This window comes from Ranitomeya imitator, chromosome 6, assembly GCF_032444005.1.
Source record: "Ranitomeya imitator isolate aRanImi1 chromosome 6, aRanImi1.pri, whole genome shotgun sequence".
Classification (NCBI taxonomy): Eukaryota; Metazoa; Chordata; class Amphibia; order Anura; family Dendrobatidae; genus Ranitomeya; species Ranitomeya imitator.
Window position 1 is genome coordinate 179,175,918 of NC_091287.1, and position 21,836 is coordinate 179,197,753.

Consider the following 21,836-nt stretch of genomic DNA (forward strand, 5'->3'; position numbering starts at 1 on the left):
AGACCAATAAACCTAGGACCTAATTTCCAAGGAGGAACTTTCAGTTTAATATTTTTGGCGGACAACCATACTAAATCAATCACCCCCAGGTCAGGACCTTAGAATCATTTCTTATCAGCCATACACTTGTATTTGTCGCCCATGATCTTTAAATTATTCTGAACTCCTTCTCATTCTGATGAGAGCGAAGAAGAAAATTGTTCCTCCGCAGGAACCCCCGAAGACTCATTGAAGGTACAGAATTGTGGATGGAAGCCATATGCGCCAAAAAATGTCAACTTACCAGTGGACTCACTACGATGATTGTTTAACGCAATCTCAGCCAGTGGTAGAAAAGATAACCAATCCTCCTGGTTACCTGACACAAAGTATCTGATGTAAGCCTCCATACTTCAGTTTAGGCCTTCAGTCTGGCCATTAGTTTGAGGATGGAACACGGAAGTAAAGGATAAATGTACCCGTAAATGAAAACAAAAATTTAGATGCAAATTGGGTCCACCAATCTGACACCACATCAGATGGAACCCCATGAAGCTTCACGATCTCATTGACAAACACCTGAGCCAGTGTCTTGGTGTTTGGGAGAGCAGGTAAAGCAATAAAGTGTGCCATTTTACTAAACCTATCTATCGCAACTAAAATAACAGTTTTACCAGAGGACATAGGAAGATCTATAATGAAATCCAAAGATAAATGAGTCCAAGTTAGTCAGGAATGGTTAACGGTAAAAGAGCAAAAGACAGATGAGTATGGGGAGTCATGGAACGCACGCAGACACTACAGGAAGACACAAAGTCAACTACATCCTTATGCAACCTTGGCTACCAAAAATGATGAGGAAAGAGGTCCAAGGTCACCTTCCTACCTGGGTGACCAGCCAGAGCCAAGTTAAAATGTACCTTCAAAATTTTAAGATGCAGATGTACAGGTACAAACAATTTCCTTGAAGGACCAGCAAGGGCCACACACTGTGTAGACTTTGATGTTATTAATCCCAGGATGGTTAGTGACTACAAAATTAAACCTGGTGAAAAACAAAAACCCATCTAGCTTGTCTGGAATTAAGACATTTAGCAGATTCAAGGTACATCAAGTATTTGTGATCAATGATGACTGTAACTGGGTGAACTTCTTCCAAAAAATGACACCATTCCTCAAATGCCAACTTAACTGCCACAAGTTCCCTATTACCTACATCATAGTTTCTTTCGGCTGATGACAAATTTTTAGAGAAGAAGGCACATGGATGCCATATGCCAGGCAATGACCCTTGGGACAATACAACAATACAGTCCTGACACTCGCCTCTGAAGCATCAACCTTGGAAAAATATGGTTGAGAAGCATCAGGTTGTATGAATACTGGCACAGTGGAAAATCACAGTGGAAAATGCCTACCGAGCACAGTCGGACCACCTCGAGAAGTCCATACCTTTCCTAGTCATGTCAGTGAGGGGTTTGACAATAGACGAGAAGCTTCAGATAAATTTCAGGTAGTTTGCAAACCTCAACAAGCATTGTAATGCTTTCAGATTTTCTGGGAGGTTGCATTCCAGGACCGCTCGAGTCTTGTCAGGATCCATGCGGAAACCTGCAGCTGACACTAGGAGAACTTAACTTCCTGTATGGCGAATACTCCCATCATCAGCTCCTGCTTTCACTGTTATCAAGAAGCAGCAGGTGTCAGATGATGGGAGCAGTAGTCCCATCAACTGACACCTGTGACCGGAGGTAAACTTTATACCTCCAATCATAGCTGAGCACTCACGTTGTCTTTTGACAGTGTGGGAACTGCAGCTCTTTGACAGGCAGATTTCTCCTTCGCCTCATCGGGGGACACAGACCGTGGGTGTATGCTGCTGCCACTAGGAGGCTGACGTAGGAGGCACACGGACGGGTCTGCTATTCAAACCCAGAACTTTTTACCTTTTACAAGGGACGAATGGGGTGACGGATCCTTTCATGGTTCCGATCTCCCCGAACCATCAACAGGCGAGCACAGGAGTGTTACCTCTCTGTATCCTCTCCTGCGACGTGGGAAGCCACTGCCTGAGCTGATTCAAGGGGCGACGGGCCCCTTCAAGGGCACCGATCTCCCCCCTCCTTTATCAGACGAGCACTGGAGTGTCTCCTCCACGTATCCTCCTCTGCAGCCAGGCCTATTGCCGGATATTCAGCCCTGCCCTCCAGGTTTTACCTTGGCTGTTCAGAGGCACTTTTCAGCGTGGCGTCCGAGCAGCCCCCACTGCACCACCACTATTAAAAGCGGATGGTACAAGGAGGCGGACGGTACCTCTCCACCTCCCTGCTAAAGGGACGATGAATTGAGGTTTTTTCTCTATCCCTGCACCGTCCAAACAGCAGCAACAGCAGAGGATCCCTTCTTAATGACCTGCTGAACAGAGCTGGAGGGCTCTGCGCAACCGGCGGTTTTTCCCCCTTTTTCCTTTTTTGCACGCGACGGGTCTTTTCCCCTTCTTTCTCGCTCGGCGCCGGCCAGCACCAAAAAATTAGCCCCCGACTTCGCGTAGGCCGCAACCCGGAGTCTCCGCCCGTGCTAGACATGCTAGGCAGCGCGTTAAGGCTCCGCCCCCCTATTCAGGCGCTTCTCGCTCATGACGAGAACACGCCATATTCTCGGTGGCCATGTTCATCCCCCGCCACTTCCGAACACGAGCTGTGTACATACGGAAGCGGCTGCTGCATGTCCCGGCGGTGTTTTTCAGCGCTGGAGAATCTAATCCAACGCTGACGGGGGATTGAGGAACCGGGTAGGGAGATGCCGCTCCATCCCTCCCCCCGCTCTCCTTTCCCCACAACCCCCTCCAGCAGCAGAGGTGGATAATGGTTTTCAAAAAGCTGTGTCCATAAAGCTGGTCTTAAAGGCACACAACCAGCATACAGGCTATGTCCAGTATTCCCTGGCCCCAAAAGCTAGTCCTAAAGGCACACGACCAGCATAAACGCACGACCGGCATGAGCTCTATGTCCAGTTTTCCCTGGTCCTAGAGCTAGTCGTAAAGGCTCCCGACCAGCAACCCCTGGTCTTATAGGTACATGACCAGCATTCCCTGGTCTTAAAGTTACACGATCAGCATCCCCTGGTCTTAAATGCACAGGACCAGCATTCCCTGGTCTTAAATGCACATCACCAGCATGGTCTGAAAGGCTCATAACCAGCCCGAAGCCGGTCAGAGTATTTAGTTCAAATGAGTGCAGGAGCCTGCCGCCGTTCCCAGTCTTTTTTCGCAAAATACCTAGTTCCTCTGAGTTAGTCACTGCCGCAATCCATGGCTTCTCTGACCAAGAGATTGTACCCCTATTTGAACCCGCTGTGGTTTGAAGTGCTCGCAGGACCAATACAGATGGATCCTCTTCTACACGGGGGCCGTCGACTAGTAAAGGCCACAAATATTCTAAACGTACAGGCGTCTAGAAAACGGGAGCTTCGCTTCTGGATTTCCCACACCAATGATTTGCTGAGAACTAGACTCTGCATCCGAATTGGAGATGTCCTTGGATCTGGACTCTCAAAAGCCTCAGCACAAGCTTGATTCGCCTATTTTGGCCATCAACCAATCTCTGTCGATTCACAAGGATTATAGTTCTGCTCTAGATCACACAGGTTTTCTCCAAACGGAGATAAACTCCCTAGTAGTGCATTTGCCCCTTTTTCCTGGACAGCGAGCGTCCAGATTAGCGATTCACTGGAGAGCACCATAAGAGCGCAGTGGAAAACACTGGTGTTTATACAACATGGGAGTCCAGGATTCCGGCCTTACCATGAGCAATCGCAAATTGTCTTGCTCTAGAAACAGAAGCCTCTTCAAGCGACACCAGATGCCATGCCTGGTTTAATTGTTTCTTAAGGGCGACGGGTCCTTCAAAGGACACCGATCTCCTCACACTATCATCAAATGAGCACATGGAGCGAATGAGCACATGGAGCGTCGCCTCCTCGTATACTCTGGGCGACGGGTCCTTCAAAGGACACCGATCTCCTCACACCATCATCAAATAGCTCACGGAGGGTCGCCTCCACATATGCTCTGGGCGATTGGTCCTTCAAAGGACACCGATCTCCTCACATCATCATCAAATGAGCACATGCAGTGTCGTTTCCACGCGTACTCTGGGCGACGGGTCCTTCAAAGGACACTGATCTCACACCGTCATCAAATGAGCACATGGAGTGTCGCCTCCACATACACTCTTCTACAGCTGGGCCTAATGCCAGCCCAGTCCTCCCAGGGACTTGAACTCCGTGGATGTACAGATGCCCTTCTTTTGACGTCCGAGCAGTTCCCCTCTGCATCACCACTATTTAAAGGACAATGTGTGGTGGCGGATGATTCCTCTCCACCTCCCTGTTAAGGGGTTGGTGGATTGAGAGTCCATCCTTTTATCTCTGCACGTTCAATGACGACAGCAACTCAGGAGATGGCTTGTTTCCTCACCTGGTGGATGCAGCCACGCATTTTGCTACCTGGCAGCTTAACTACTGTGGTATACCTACCAGTATCCCTGCCTGATGGATTTTCTTTTAAAAATACCATGGACTGTCAGACAATGACTCGTTCTGTCTTGCGGCATCGAGTTCAGGGCTTTACCTTTCCTTATTCCGCACGGGTTGCCAGACCAATGGTCTACTGGCCGGAGACCTTAGCTACCTTGCTTCACAAACACATAGGAGTGTCCTATGTAAATGTGCTATACACCCCACCTGTTATGTTTGCTAATGACAGGTGTTATGAAGGCAATCCAGAAACACAGTGTGCTTAGCGATCAGAGCGCACACAGTGATCTGACAAATACCCAAAAATACAAGAACGAGCTCTGAGACGTGGAAACTCTGTAGACTGCACACCTGATCCTATCCTAAACACAACTAAAAGCGGCTGTGGATTGCGCCTAACAACTACCTAGGCAACTCGGCACAGCCTAAGAAACTAGCTAGCCTGAAGATAGAAAAATAGGCCTGACTTGCCCCAGAGAAATTCCCCAAAGGAAAAGGCAGCCCCCCACATATAATGACTGTGAGTAAGATGAAAAGACAAAACGTAGGGATGAAATAGATTCAGCAAAGTGGGGCCCGATATTCTAGGACAGAGCGAGGACAGTAAAGCGAACTTTGCAGTCTACAAAAAACCCTAAAGCAAAACCACGCAAAGGGGGCAAAAAAAAAACCCCACCGTGCCGAACTAACGGCACGGCGGTACACCCTTTGCGTCTCAGAGCTTCCAGCAAAACAAAAGACAAGCTGGACAGAAAAAAAGCAACAAAAAAGCAAAAAGCACTTAGCTATACAGAGCAGCAGGTCACAGGAACAATCAGGAGAAGCTCAGATCCAACACTGAAACATTGACAAGGAGCAAGGATAGCAGCATCAGGCGGAGTTAAGTAATGAAGCAGTTAACGAGCTCACCAGAACACCTGAGGGAGGAAGCTCAGAAGCTGCAGTACCACTTGTGACCACAGGAGTGAATTCAGCCACAGAATTCACAACAGTACCCCCCCCTTGAGGAGGGGTCACCGAACCCTCACCAGAGCCCCCAGGCCGACCAGGATGAGCCGCATGAAAGGCACGAACAAGATCGGAAGCATGAACATCAGAGGCAAAAACCCAGGAATTATCTTCCTGAGCATAACCCTTCCATTTAACCAGATACTGGAGTTTCCGTCTAGAAACACGAGAATCCAAAATCTTCTCCACAATATACTCCAATTCCCCCTCCACCAAAACCGGGGCAGGAGGCTCAACAGATGGAACCATAGGTGCCACGTATCTCCGCAACAACGACCTATGGAATACATTATGTATGGAAAAGGAGTCTGGGAGGGTCAAACGAAAAGACACAGGATTGAGAACCTCAGAAATCCTATACGGACCAATAAAACGAGGTTTAAATTTAGGAGAGGAAACCTTCATAGGAATATGACGAGAAGATAACCAAACCAGATCCCCAACACGAAGTCGGGGACCCACACGGCGTCTGCGATTAGCGAAAAGTTGAGCTTTCTCCTGGGACAAGATCAAATTGTCCACTACCTGAGTCCAGATCTGCTGCAACCTATCCACCACAGAATCCACACCAGGACAGTCCGAAGACTCAACCTGTCCTGAAGAGAAACGAGGATGGAACCCAGAATTGCAAAAAAATGGAGAAACCAAGGTAGCCGAGCTGGCCCGATTATTAAGGGCGAACTCAGCCAACGGCAAAAAGGACACCCAATCATCCTGGTCTGCAGAAACAAAACATCTCAGATATGTTTCCAAGGTCTGATTGGTTCGTTCGGTCTGGCCATTAGTCTGAGGATGGAAAGCCGAGGAAAAGGATAGGTCAATGCCCATCCTACCACAAAAGGCTCGCCAAAACCTTGAAACAAACTGGGAACCTCTGTCAGAAACAATATTCTCAGGAATGCCATGCAACCGAACCACATGCTGAAAGAACAAAGGTACCAAATCAGAGGAGGAAGGCAATTTAGCCAAGGGCACCAGATGGACCATTTTAGAAAAGCGATCACAGACCACCCAAATGACTGACATCTTTTGAGAAACGGGAAGGTCAGAAATGAAATCCATCGAAATATGTGTCCAAGGCCTCTTTGGGACCGGCAAGGGCAAAAGCAACCCACTGGCACGAGAACAGCAGGGCTTAGCCCTAGCACAAATCCCACAGGACTGCACAAAAGTACGTACATCCCGTGACAGAGATGGCCACCAGAAGGATCTAGCCACTAACTCTCTGGTACCAAAGATTCCAGGATGACCAGCCAACACCGAACAATGAAGTTCAGAGATAAGTTTATTAGTCCACCTATCAGGGACGAACAGTTTCTCTGCTGGACAACGATCAGGTTTATTCGCCTGAAATTTTTGCAGCACCCGCCGCAAATCAGGGGAGATGGCAGACACAATGACTCCTTCCTTGAGGATACCCGCTGGCTCAGATAAACCCGGAGAGTCGGGCACAAAACTCCTAGACAGAGCATCCGCCTTCACATTTTTAGAGCCTGGAAGGTACGAAATCACAAAGTCGAAGCGGGCAAAAAATAACGACCAACGGGCCTGTCTAGGATTCAAGCGCTTGGCAGACTCGAGATAAGTCAAGTTCTTATGATCAGTCAATACCACCACGCGATGCTTAGCTCCTTCAAGCCAATGACGCCACTCCTCGAATGCCCACTTCATGGCCAGCAACTCTCAATTGCCCACATCATAATTACGCTCAGCGGGCGAAAACTTCCTGGAAAAGAAAGCACATGGTTTCATCACTGAGCAATCAGAACCTCTCTGTGACAAAACCGCCCCTGCTCCAATCTCAGAAGCATCAACCTCGACCTGGAACGGAAGAGAAACATCTGGCTGACACAACACAGGGGCAGAACAAAAACGACGCTTCAACTCCTGAAAAGCTTCCACAGCAGCAGAAGACCAATTAACCAAATCAGCACCCTTCTTGGTCAAATCGGTCAATGGTTTGGCAATGCTAGAAAAATTACAGATGAAGCGACGATAAAAATTAGCAAAGCCCAGGAACTTTTGCAGACTTTTCAGAGATGTCGGCTGAATCCAATCCTGGATGGCTTGGACCTTAACTGGATCCATCTCGATAGTAGAAGGGGTAAAGATGAACCCCAAAAATGAAACTTTCTGCACACCGAAGAGACACTTTGATCCCTTCACAAACAAAGAGTTAGCACGCAGGACCTGAAAAACCATTCTGACCTGCTTCACATGAGACTCCCAATCATCTGAGAAGATCAAAATGTCATCCAAGTAAACAATCAGGAATTTATCCAGATACTCACGGAAGATGTCATGCATAAAAGACTGAAACACAGATGGAGCATTGGCAAGTCCGAACGGCATCACTAGATACTCAAAATGACCCTCGGGCGTATTGAATGCAGTTTTCCATTCATCTCCTTGCCTGATTCTCACCAGATTATACGCACCACGAAGATCTATCTTAGTGAACCAACTAGCCCCCTTAATCCGAGCAAACAAGTCAGATAACAATGGCAAGGGATACTGAAATTTAACAGTGATCTTATTAAGAAGGCGGTAATCAATACACGGTCTCAGCGAACCATCCTTCTTGGCTACAAAGAAGAACCCTGCTCCCAGTGGTGATGACGATGGGCGAATATGTCCCTTCTCCAGGGATTCCTTCACATAACTGCGCATAGCGGCGTGTTCGGGCACGGATAAATTAAATAATCGACCTTTAGGGAATTTACTACCAGGAATCAAATTGATAGCACAATCACAATCCCTATGCGGAGGTAGAGCATCGGACTTGGGCTCTTCAAATACATCCTGATAATCAGACAAGAACTCTGGGACCTCAGAAGGGGTGGATGACGAAATCGACAAAAATGGAACATCACCATGTACCCCCTGACAACCCCAGCTGGATACCGACATGGAATTCCAATCCAATACTGGATTATGGGTTTGTAGCCATGGCAACCCCAACATGACCACATCATGCAGATTATGCAACACCAGAAAGCGAATAACTTCCTGATGTGCAGGAGCCATGCACATGGTCAGCTGGGCCCAGTATTGAGGTTTATTCTTGGCCAAAGGTGTAGCATCAATTCCTCTCAATGGAATAGGACACCGCAAAGGCTCCAAGAAAAACCCACAACGTTTAGCATAATCCAAATCCATCAGATTCAGGGCAGCGCCCGAATCCACAAACGCCATGACAGAAAACGACGACAAAGAGCATATCAAGGTAATGGACAGAAGGAATTTGGACTGTACAGTACCAATGACGGCAGACCTAGCGGACCGCTTAGTGCGCTTAGGACAATCAGAAATAGCATGAGTGGAATCACCACAGTAGAAACACAGACCATTCAGACGTCTGTATTCCTGCCGTTCAACTCTAGTCATAGTCCTATCGCACTGCATAGGCTCAGGTTTAACCTCAGGCAGTACCGCCAAATGGTGCACAGATTTACGCTCGCGCAAGCGTCGACCGATCTGAATGGCCAAAGACAAAGACTCATTCAAACCAGCAGGCATAGGAAATCCCACCATGACATCCTTAAGAGCCTCAGAGAGACCCTTTCTGAACAAAGCTGCCAGCGCAGATTCATTCCACTGAGTGAGTACTGACCATTTCCTAAATTTCTGACAATATACTTCTATATCATCCTGACCCTGGCACAAAGCCAGCAAATTTTTCTCAGCCTGATCCACTGAATTAGGCTCATCGTACAGCAATCCGAGCGCCAGGAAAAACGCATCGACACTACTCAATGCAGGGTCTCCTGGCGCAAGAGAAAATGCCCAGTCTTGAGGGTCGCCGCGCAAAAAAGAAATAACAATCAAAACCTGTTGAATAGGATTACCAGAAGAATGAGGTTTCAAGGCCAGAAATAGCTTACAATTATTTTTGAAACTTAGAAACTTAGTTCTATCTCCAAAAAACAAATCAGGAATAGGAATTCTTGGTTCTAACATAGATTTCTGATCAATAGTATCTTGAATCTTTTGTACATTTATAACGAGATTATCCATTGAAGAGCACAGACCCTGAATATCCATGTCCACACCTGTGTCCAGAATCACCCAAATGTCTAGGGAAAAAAAAAAAAAATGATGTCAGAACTTTTTCTTTCCCTCTATTGAGAATCATTAGTTAGGCTCCTTGTACTGTTATGTTTGCTAATGACAGGTGTTATGAAGGCAATCCAGAAACACAGTGTGCTTAGCGATCAGAGCGCACACAGTGATCTGACAAATACCCAAAAATACAAGAACGAGCTCTGAGACGTGGAAACTCTGTAGACTGCACACCTGATCCTATCCTAAACACAACTAAAAGCGGCTGTGGATTGCGCCTAACAACTACCTAGGCAACTCGGCACAGCCTAAGAAACTAGCTAGCCTGAAGATAGAAAAATAGGCCTGACTTGCCCCAGAGAAATTCCCCAAAGGAAAAGGCAGCCCCCCACATATAATGACTGTGAGTAAGATGAAAAGACAAAACGTAGGGATGAAATAGATTCAGCAAAGTGGGGCCCGATATTCTAGGACAGAGCGAGGACAGTAAAGCGAACTTTGCAGTCTACAAAAAACCCTAAAGCAAAACCACGCAAAGGGGGCCAAAAAAAAACCCACCGTGCCGAACTAACGGCACGGCGGTACACCCTTTGCGTCTCAGAGCTTCCAGCAAAACAAAAGACAAGCTGGACAGAAAAAAAGCAACAAAAAAGCAAAAAGCACTTAGCTATACAGAGCAGCAGGTCACAGGAACAATCAGGAGAAGCTCAGATCCAACACTGAAACATTGACAAGGAGCAAGGATAGCCGCATCAGGCGGAGTTAAGTAATGAAGCAGTTAACGAGCTCACCAGAACACCTGAGGGAGGAAGCTCAGAAGCTGCAGTACCACTTGTGACTACAGGAGTGAATTCAGCCACAGAATTCACAACACCCACCACAGGGTGTTTAGTTTGTGTTGCTTTTGTTACTGATGGTTCCAGTGTTGGTCTATATTTATTTGATTCAGATTAGTTCTCTCTCTTTCCGGAGACAGTACACCTGGCCAATCAAATCTAGTGAGCAGGAGGCTTTGTGGTGCACGCCTCTTTCAATGTGGCTAGTTGTGCGGCGCTGTCTGCAGCGAATGCCATTTCATTCAGAAGAGCTTCATGCATCTGAGAACGGAGGCATACTCTGCGTTCAAATAATTAAAAAAAAAAAACCTCTGACATCACGCTCTTACAGAGTGGTCGCTTATTCGGTAAATAGTTGGGGGTGTTCCCTACCTAGGAACAAAGGATCGCAAGTGTCTTATAGATCCAACCAACAGCAGAAGGGTTGTCCAGGACAGTCTAGATCTAAGGGATCTTGGTTCCAAAAGAGGACCGAAAAGTAAGACCGATCCTGGACCTCTAACTTCTAACAAGCTTCAAAAAGGTCCTCATTCTTGGATAGAGTTCCTCCACTCGGCCATCACTTCAATGGGAAAGGGTGGAGTTTTTTTCTGGCATCCATCGACATTCGGGATGCTTACCTTCATAAGTCACGACCTTACCTTTCGGCTTTGCTACTGGTTTCAGAGTGTTCGCCATTACATGGTGGCGGTCATGTCCCTCTGGCACTCTGGGTGCGTGGCCATCCTCCCCTATCTGGTCGACTTCCAGCCGTTCTTCCAGGATTACGCTGAGCCTGTCTATATATCTTACGATACCCTTCCCCACTTGGGCTGGTGGATAGACTTATACAGGTCTTCCTCATTTCCAGCCCAGCATCTATCCTTATTAACGATGATCCTGGACACCCCTAGAGGGTTGGAATCCTCCCTTGAGAAAAGGCCGTGGTCCTTCAACAGGGAGCCCCCCGCACTTGGTCACTCATCCCCACATTCCGGGCCGGAATGGCCATCCGGCAATTCTGGCAAATGCCAGAACGGCCTGTCTGGTCGTGGGCTATCTCTTCTGCTACGTCTTTAAAAGAAGCGGATTCTCAAGACAGGGCTGATTTTCAGTCCCGGTCCGTAGCTGCCCTCATTCCTTCCGATTTGCTATGAGGATCCTTGGGTGGGATAATAGCAATGGAGGCAGTTCCCTTCGCTCCGCTTTTTTTTTTTCTGCAGGTCAAACAGGTTTCCAGAGGGTAATCTGAGCATCTTTCTCATCCGGGGGAGATCCCTTCTCCCGGTTCAATGGTTGCTAGTGACTACAGAGCGTCACCACACTGCTCAAGGCCTCTGGTTATCTCGGGAATCCAGCCTCCCGATCTCTCTTTTTTCTTGGGATCCCAACGGTACCTCTGATCTTACAGCAGGCCAAATGCCCTCTGGCAGGTCTCCCCATCCAAATTCAGTTGGATATTATCACGGCTGTGCAATACCACTATTATCTAGCAGGTACCCACGGTCAGGCACCTTAACCTACGTACCTCACACTCTCTCATGGGCTGAAATCTATCACTCGTGATCTCGGCAGTACTCATCCCAGGAGTAGAACTCTGGGCGGCAGTTTTTTCCTCAGCCACCAGGGTCTCGCCTCAAGTGAGTGGGAACTTCATCCGGAATTCTTCCAACATATCTGCCTTAACTGGAGCACTTAATATGTAGAGCGGATGACGTCCAGACTGTTATGACCTGGTGGTTAGGAGCACCCGGCACGACCTGATAGTTAAACTCACGCAGGACAAGCTCTGGGATGTGGGAGCTCTGCTGACCGCAAGCCCTAATCCTATCACACACACTAGAAATAGCCGTGGAGCGTTCCTGACTCTCCCTAGACGCCTCTTCACAGCCCTAGAGATAGAAAATAAAGCCTACCTTGCCTCAGAGAAATTCCCCAAAGGAAAAGGCAGCCCCCCACATATATTGACTGTGAGTAAAGATGAAAGTCACAAACGCAGAAATGAAACAGGTTTTAGCAAAGGGAGGCCAGACTAACTAAACAGACTGAGGATAGGAAAGGTATCTTTGCGGTCAGCACAAAAACCTACAAAAGACCACGCAGAGTGTGCAAAAAGACCTCCGCACCGACTCACGGTGCGGAGATGCCACTCTGCATCCCAGAGCTTCCAGCTAGCAAGACAAAATCATGATAACCAGCTGGACAAGGAAACAATGAACAAATAATAACTATCAGGAACTTAGCTTCTGCTGGAGAAGACAGGTCACCAGAAAGATCCAAGAGCGAACTGAACCAATGCAGGAACATTGACAGCCGGCATGGAGCAACGATCTGAATGGAGCTAAACAGAGCAGCCAACCAAAGGATAAACCACGTCACCTGTGTAAGGAACCTCAGAAGCAGCAGCTTCACTCACAGCCACCAGAGGGAGCCCATAGACAGAACTCACCGAAGTACCATTCACGACCACAGGAGGGAGTTCGACAACAGAATTCACAACACCAGACTAAACGCCAATGCATTCGAGTTCATGGTCCGGACTCGAGACCCAAAAGCCATCACAGTGCATACTCTGGTTCTTCTGGGATACCAGCTCCATCTCGCCTCTTCCACTGGCTCCAAGGGTCTTTAGGAAGCAGGAAGACCCCCAGTGGTCCTGGGAGATCTGCACTGTCCAAGTCAATTCAGACGGGTCTTCGAGCTGGCCGCCCTGTTCCTTCAGATCTTTTTTCCTTATTACTATCAAGGCAAGGTTGTCCTCAGGCCGTCCCTTGTTACCAAGGTGATATCGTACTTCCACTGTTACGATGGCATCGTTCTTCCCTCTTCTCTTTCGGCTCTAGTCCACAAAACGGAATGGGTTCCCCATACACTGGACAATGTGAGAGCCCTGAGTAGGTACATGCTGAGGACGGCGTTCTTCAAGAGGATGTACAAATTCATTTGGGCTTCTTGGTACTTTTTTCAGGAAGGCCTTAGCAGTTTTTTCCTTTGGCCATGTTAGCCTGGTGGATTCTTTACACATCCAGAAGTCCTTCTGTGTTAGACGTCAGCCTTTTTTCACTCCACTCGATCAATCAAGGTTTCTTGGGTTCCAGACACCAGGCATCAGCAAAGCACTTCTGTCAGCTTCGCGGGTTCATCCTGTCCGCATGCACGCTTGAAGCACTATACTTCCCGGACTTCCGCAGATGTGAGTCTGGGCAGGCAGACTATGCAGGCCACGGTGGCGCACTTGTAAGTAGCGGTTACATAGGGCTTGATCTGATGTTGCTCCCACCCAGGGACTGCTTTGGGACGTCCCACGGTCTGTGTCCCCCAATGAGGCGAAGGAGAAATAGGGATTTTTGTGTACTCACCGTAAAATCCTTTTCTCCGAGCCATTCATTGGGGGACACAGCTCCCACCCTGTTATTAGTTTGTGGTTGTTTTATAACATATATAATTTGGCGTGCTATACCCTCATATATGATTTGACATACTATACTCTCACATGTTGTTATTGATCTCCTACTGCTTTTGCACCGAACTGGTTAGCTGAGAGACAGCAGGGGGGTGTATACTGCAGGGGAGGAGCTAACTTTTTTTGTATCACTTAGTGTCAGCCTCCTAGTGGCAGCAGCATACACCCACAGTCTGTGTCCCCCAATGAATGGCTCGGAGAAAAGGATTTTACGGTGAGTGCACAAAAATCCCTATTTCACCGCTGATTAGAAGCAGTGTTTGCCGCGCGGTTGCCGTCTGACCACATCTCTTTTATTGAGGCTGCACCTCTGCCCATATCAGTGATCCCAGCTATCCAGATCACAACTGTGGGAGGAGATCATGGTCATCTTTGTGAAGCATGCAGTGTATGCTGTAGGCTCCACTCTCGACCTGTCATTGCACACACTGCTCAGTGCGTGCGATGGTAGGAGTCTGCAGTGAGAGGAGGTGCCGAGGAGCAGAGGTCCGGGGGTGAGAAGAGTATTGGAAAGGAGCGGTGATTGTATCCTGTCATCAGTATTACAGTACAGGTTGCTATTACCACTCACCGCCAACCTGTTCAGAGCACAGCAGGGAGATCATCACGTTGCTGTGCTCTGAACACTGAGAAGTGGATGTCACATGGCATGGGAGCACAGGTAAGGTAAGTACAAGCTTTTGATTTTTTCTATGCATTGAATATATAGGGGCCATATACCAGGATGGGGGAAGATACACCAATATGGGGGAAACATATACCAGGACCGGGAAGCATATACCAGGACGGGAAGCATATACAAGGATGGGGAAGCATATACCAGGATGGAAAAGCATATACCAGGATGGGGTAGTATATACCAGGATGTGGTAGCATATACCAGGACGGGGAAGCATATACCAGGATGGGGAAGCATATACCAGGATTGGGGAAGCATATTCCATGATAGAGTATAATGCCGCCCCATAAAGTATAATACAACCCCAATATAGTATAATGCATTCCCCATATGGTATAATTCAGCCTCCATATGGTATAATGCAGCCCTATTGAGTATAACGCAGCCCAATTAAGTATAACGCAGCCCCATTTAGTACCGTGGCAATTCTGAAGAGCCAGAACCAGAAGCATCAGAATTGGCACATCCAATGTGATGCGCCAATTCTGGGTAGCTGCGGGCTGGTATTTTCTGATAATATAGGCCCCCAACTGTGTGCTTTACCTTGGCTGCTTACAAAAAAATTGGGGGAACCCCAAGTCATCTTTTTCATTAATTTTTTAGGGAAAACTCCATTTAGTCTCACACGAAAGGCACTAAAGGGTGCAAGTTTATTATATGTAGGGGAGCTTATGAAATTATATAGCTACAGGACATTTATCCTAGTAATATATTCTATTTCACCACTGCTCCCATAGAAGCAGAGGTGTAATGTGTGACACCGCTCCGTCAACTTCTACGTGAGCTATGGTGCAATGAATGACCCTGATCTATCCACTACTATGGGAGCAGTGGTGTAATGTGTGAACTGCTCTATCCAATTCTATGGGAGCAGAGGTGCAATGTGACACAGCTCCATCCACTTCTATGGGAGCAGTGGGGTAATGTGTGAACCCAACTTGTCAACTTCTATGGGAGTAGTAACGTAGTGGACAGAGCAGCCTCACACATTACACTACTGCACCAATGGAAATGGACAGAGGGGTGTCCCACATTTCACTACTGCTCCCATAGACATGGACAGAACAGGGTCACATTTATAAGGGAGCAGTGGAGTAATGTGTGAGACTGCACCGTCCACTTTTATGCAAGTAGGAGTGTAATACATGACCCTGTTCTGTCTACTTCTATGGGGGCAGTGATGTAATGTGTCCCCCACTCCATTCACTTCTATGGAAGCAGTGATGTAATACGTAACCCTGCACCGTCCACTTCTAAGGGAGCAGTGGTGTAATGTGTGACCGCCTGCTCCGTCCACTTCCACTGGAGCAATGGTGTAATGTGTGACCCCGCTCTGTCTACTTCTATGAAAGTAGTAATATAGCGGACAGAGTGGGGTTACATATTACACCACTGCTTCCATAAAAGTGGATGGAGCGGGGTCACATCTTACATACATTAGACACTGCATATCTAATCCCATCCTGTGTGATACACTACGCTGAGCTCAAACACTAACAAATTGTGCTGCCAGCCATCCTCGGTGACACTTTCTACTTGTCAATATATCACTAGCAGCCACCAACAAAATGGCTCAGCACTGTGATGCTAAACATCCTTTTTTATCTTTTTGCAAGCACCCAAAAGGGGGGGAGAGGGGCGACATCACACACACACACACACACACACACACACGTCAGCAAATCCCACCCACATTTACTGTACATTAGGTTTTTATGGCAAATTTCAGCATCTGCTTCCCCTAGTGTTTAATGAAACATTAATACTTTACATTTTGTCAATTGTTAAAAAAAATTTTTTTTTGATGGCACCTTACCTTTAAGCACACTCATTTTCAAATGTAATTGAAACTCTGTGTATACATTGGTCAATTCTTGACTCCATAATGTGTGTATTCCTAGACTCCTTTGTTTTCTTTTGTGAGGTTTGTTTCCGTTTCCCCTTTGTCCTTTTTATCCCTTACTCCCATTACAGATGTAGCGGGGTTGGGCTCGTCGCAGGACAAATGGATTATCGGCGGACAGGTGAGGATTTCTTTGTTTTTTAATTTTCTTTGGATATTAATAAATAGGTAAAATATTGTTGAGGAGTTTTATTTCAAATAAAAGAACTTTACTCAGTGTTTGTTACATTTGACTTAGTGGATAGTAATGGGGGTGTACTATAGATGCTTCTTTACTACTGACAAGTGATGAGCAAGTGTCCTCGTTACTCGAGTTTTCCGAGCATGCTCGGGTGTTCTCTGAGTATCTTGGGCGTGCTCGTAGATTATGTTTGTGTCCCCACAGCTGCATGATTTGCAGCTACTGGACAGCCTGAATACATGTGAGGATTCCCTAACAAACAGGCAATCCCTGCATGTGTTCAGGTTGTCTAACAGCCGCAAATCATGCAGCTGCAGGGACACAAACATAATCTACAAGCACACCCAAGATACTCGGAGTACACCAGAGCATGCTCGGAAAATTCGAGTAACGAGCACACCCGCTCATCATTACTACTAACCCCTGAGTTTGATGTCAACTGACATTACAAAGCTGACATCAACCCCAATACTATTACCCACTTGCCACTACACCAGGGCAAGTGGGAATAGTGAAGACTAAGCTCCAGAAGTCTCTCATTTCATGGATACCCAATTCTGGGGCTGCTGAGAGTTGATGTTCTTAGTCAGGGAGGGGGCCAATATCCATGTTCCATTCCTAGGCTATTAATTTGAGCCCGCAGCTCTCTGCCTAGCCTTTCCTAGTTATTAATAAAAGTTAATTGGTTATTAATTTCATATCTTTTGGGGGGAGATCACCACTTGTTAAAAACCAGTTCAGGCTAAGCAGACAGCTGTGATCTGATATTAATAGCCTGGGAAGCTCCATGTTTATTACGCCCATTCTAGATTATAAACATCATCCTTGGGACCACAGTGCTTGGGCCAGCAGCTGTGTTTTGATGACCACCATCCTTTTAATTTCTTCTTGCTCTGTGAGCATACGCATGCAGTGTTCACTGCTGAATGTTAAGGCGCGTGCAATGAAAGATTACGTCCTGACAGCAGTGCTAGTGTCAGGACGTACTTTGTACGCAGAGATAGCACACAATTCGTACGGCCCCCGAAAGAGGGCCTAAATATTCGAATGGCTCTTGGCGGAAACAAGGTTCCTCACCCCTGCCTTAGTGATTATAAAATCCACTTCATTAGTAGTGAATAGTAACATAGTTATTAAAGGGACTCTGTCACCTGAATTTGGAGGGAACAATCTTCAGCCATAGGGGCGGGGTTTTCGGGTGTTTGATTCACCCTTTCCTTACCCACTGGCTGCATGCTGGCTGCAATATTGGATTGAAGTTCATTCTCTGTCCTCAACAGTACACGCCTGCGCAAGGCAAGATTGCCTTGTGCAGGCATGTACTACGGAGGACAGAGAATGAACTTCAATCCAATATTGCAGCCAGCATGCAGCCAGCGGGTAAGGAAAGGGTGAATCAAACACCCGAAAACCCCGCCTCTATGGCTGAAGATTGCTCCCTCCAAATTCAGGTGACAGAGTCCCTTTAAGGTTGAAGAAAAACTTTAAGTCCATCTAGTTCAACCCATAGCCTAACCTAACATGCCCTAACATGTTGATCCAGAGGAAGGCCAAAAAAAACCATGTGGCAAAGAGTAAGCTTCACACTGGGGAAAAAAATTCCTTCCCGACTCCAGATACGGCAATCAGACTAGTTCCCTGGATCAACACCCTAACAAGGAATCTAGTATATATAGCCTGTAACATTATACTTTTCAAGAAAGGCATCCAGTCGCCTCTTAAATTTAAGTAATGAATCACTCATTACAACATCATACGGCAGAGAGTTCCATAGTCTCACTGCTCTTACAGTAAAGAATCCGCGTGTGTTATTATGCTTAAACCTTCTTTCCTCCAGATGTAGAGGATGCCCCCTTGTCCCTGTCTCAGGTCTATGATTATAGCAGTTAGTAGAGCTCAATTAACTTGGTTTCAGCCATCCAATGCCTCATTACCCTTCTAACTGAAAAAAAAAAAATCTTTCAGCCACCAATAGTGGGACTGAATTCTAATCAAGTTTCTATACAGAGTAACAGGATACTCAAATGTAGTTCCTATGGATTTTTGTTTTACAATATGTAAATGCATATAAATAATTTCTTAACCATTTGTTTATTTTTTTAGGCAAAGACACTGCATATGAAGAAATGAGGAAAAATAGGTTGAAGTTGAACATCCTGTATTGTTCATAAAAGTATATTTATTTTCTTGTCATTCTATTACAATTATGTGAATCAATCCAGTGGAATAAATGTGAATATGTGGCATATATTACTGATTTAAGATTCTTATTGCACCTAGATTAAAAAAAACATCCAGAGAAAATAATAAGTTGTATTGCGGCATAACCATTTCTCTTACCACTGGTTTTCCATCATTTATGAAAAGGTCTTACACATACTCACCACTTATTGAACATGTGGCATGTGTATCTATTAATTAGTTCTTTCAGTGGACACCCCTGGTCAAAATTACTGGTATTGTGCACAGTTAAGCAAGTTGAAGATGAAATTATCTCTAAAATTGGCTGATGCAAAAGTTTGGGCACCTTGCATGGTTAGTACCTTGTAGCACTCCCTTTTTTTTTTTACAAGTTTCGCAGCTTGTAAATGTTTTTTGCAGCCAGCCTAGAGTCCTTCAATTCTTTTTGAGGGATTTTCATGCATTCTTTCATCCATGTAAGATTCCTGGGTCGTCTTGCATGCACTTCTATTTTGAAGTCTAGCTGCAGATTTTCAATGATGTTCAAATAAGTGGTCTGTGAGGTTCATTGTAAAACCTTCAGCTTGCACCTTTTGAGCTAGTCTAATGTGTATTTTGACGTGTATTTAGGTTCATTATCCATTTGTAGAAGCGACCCTCTGTTCAACTTCAGCTTTTTTTACATATCAAGTTATGTTTGCATCAAGGATTTGTTGAAATTTAATTGAATCCATTCTTCCCGCTACCTGTGAAATGTTCTCCGTGCCATTGGCTGCAACACAACCCGAAGCATGATTGATTCACATCCACGCTTAATGGTTGGCGAGATGTTCTTTTCTTGAAATTCCGTGCCCTTTTTCTCCACACATACCTTTGGCCAAAGAGTTCTATTTTAACCCATTATCTACCAATGTCCTTTTTTTGGGATGCCTAATCTTTAGCTTCTAGCAACTAAGATTTTTAATTTTTATAATTAGGTCCAATATTTTGTGTTGTTTTTGAAAAATGAATGTTTTCAAAATAGGAAAACATGTCATTGTCATTTTTAATTGAATATTGGGACACCCTTTTCTGAAAAATCTGTACTTGTAAAAATTTTAATTTGGCAAGTAATGGGTTAACCTCATAGTTCCACAGTACTTGTTTCCAAAATTCATCAGGTTTGTTTAGATGTTCTTTTGCATACTTCTCACGCTGAATTTTATGTTGAGGATGCAGAAGAGGTTTTCTTCTACTGATTCTTACATGAAGGCCATATTTGTGCAGGTGTCTCTGAACAGTAGAACAATGTACCACAACTCCAAAGTCTGCTAAATCTTTTTGAAGGTGTTTTTCAGTTAAGTAGAGTTTCTGATGTGCCTATTTAGCATTCCTAAGAGCAGCTGTCACTGAAGTTTTACTTGATCTTCCAGATTTTATCTTGACCTCCACTGTTCATCTTAACTGCCATTTCTTAACTACATTTCGAACTGAGGAAAGGGCAACTTGAAAATGCTTTGTGCATGTGATCCGCCTTAACTGCCTTATAACTCTAGTTTGCCTTCCAGTCCATGCTTGTGTATTCTGCTTGAATTTTTGGGTCTGTGTTGCAAGTGACTGCTCCTCTCCTGAGGATCAGGTTCAGCCCTTCCAGAAAACCTCTCTAGCTCTCAGTGGTGCACCTGTAACAAGTTGTTTGGGTGTGTTTTCTCTGCATCTGCCTCAGTCTGCCTGCTTGGGACGAGTAAGCTCGTCCTGTTTCAGCTGATTTTGGTTGTGTGCAGTGGCAGTATATTTGACTGTTCTGGACTTCCTAAAGAGACTCTCAGCCTTGCACTGTTTCGGGACTCTTGTTCAGAGACTGCCCTGTTGTGAACTGTCTTATTACCAACATTCCCTAGTGTGTGCCTAGCGAGTCCAAGAGACTTCACTTGCAGCAGCACTGCATTGTAATAGAACTGTTACTCACTTGCTGCACCTACGTTTGTTTGTGTAATACAGACTTGTCACTATACCCTTGCTCAGTTGACTCATTTGTCTCAAGCTAGGAAAATATTTAGAATTGAGAGTCCTCAGTGGTTGATACCTTTCAATGGCTAAGTTAGCCATTGAAATTTATCAACCACTGAGGACTCTCAATTCTAAATATTTTTCTATCTACTGGCTACTAACACGGTACCAAGATATATATTTTTCTTGTCTCAAGCTAAGAGGTTCCGGAGTGTTCCACTATAATTGTTACATGTGTCATCTTTAACTTTAGGCCTTTTAGAGATCATTTCATCTTCAACTTGCTTAACTGTTCACAATAACAGTAATTTTAACCAGGGGTGCCCAATCATTTAATTGCCACTGTATATTATAGTCATGTAAACTGAATGAACAACCGTATTTGAAAATAGTTCTAAACAAAAAAATCACTCACTAAGCCATGCATTATTCCTTTACAAACATGTGAAAGAATGGATTGTTCTAAACAGGACACCGATTTCTATAGTGTTACTTTAATTGGATGCTACTGCTGCAAACAGTCAGTTTGTGAAATTTCTTTCCTTTTGTTTCATTCAAAAGTGGAAGCATTATGGCTTTAACAAAAGCACAGGATCTTTGCACCTGAAGCTTCATGGCAAGGATTTTTATGGCCTTACATCAAAAGGAACAATGCCAAGCATTGAATGGAGTAGCATAAAGAATGGATGAGTCTGAGTTTGACGATTGCCAGGATAACATTACCTACCAAACTACATTGTATCAACTGTACATTTTGCTAAAGGGTTATTCATCAGGGATCACCTAATCCCACTGGTTCCCATGAAGGTGAAATCTTAACGCTTTAGCAAGACATTTGGACTATTGAATTCTTCTAACTTTTTGGAAACCGTATTGGGAAGGCCCATTTTTACAGCTTGATTTTGTCCTCGTTCACAAAGTAATGCTGAAATAGCAGGATTAGGTGAATCGGGTGTGGAAAAACTTGGCTGGCCTGTACCTCTGCACCCCAATTCCATCAAACACCTTTAAAATAAGCCAGAATGAAGATTGTGAGCCAG

General features: G+C 45.5%; 1 protein-coding gene across 3 annotated transcripts in view; it reads left to right on the top strand.

Annotated features, from left to right (window-relative positions):
- Positions 1-18,876, top strand: part of DDC (dopa decarboxylase) — a 313,463-nt gene extending 294,587 nt beyond the window's left edge. For all 3 annotated transcript variants that reach the window (XM_069730344.1, XM_069730340.1, XM_069730343.1), the window contains one exon: positions 18,730-18,876. The gene's annotated coding sequence lies outside the window, so the exon portion shown is untranslated. The remainder of the gene's footprint in view (positions 1-18,729) is intronic.
- The last annotated feature ends 2,960 nt before the right edge of the window (positions 18,877-21,836 follow it).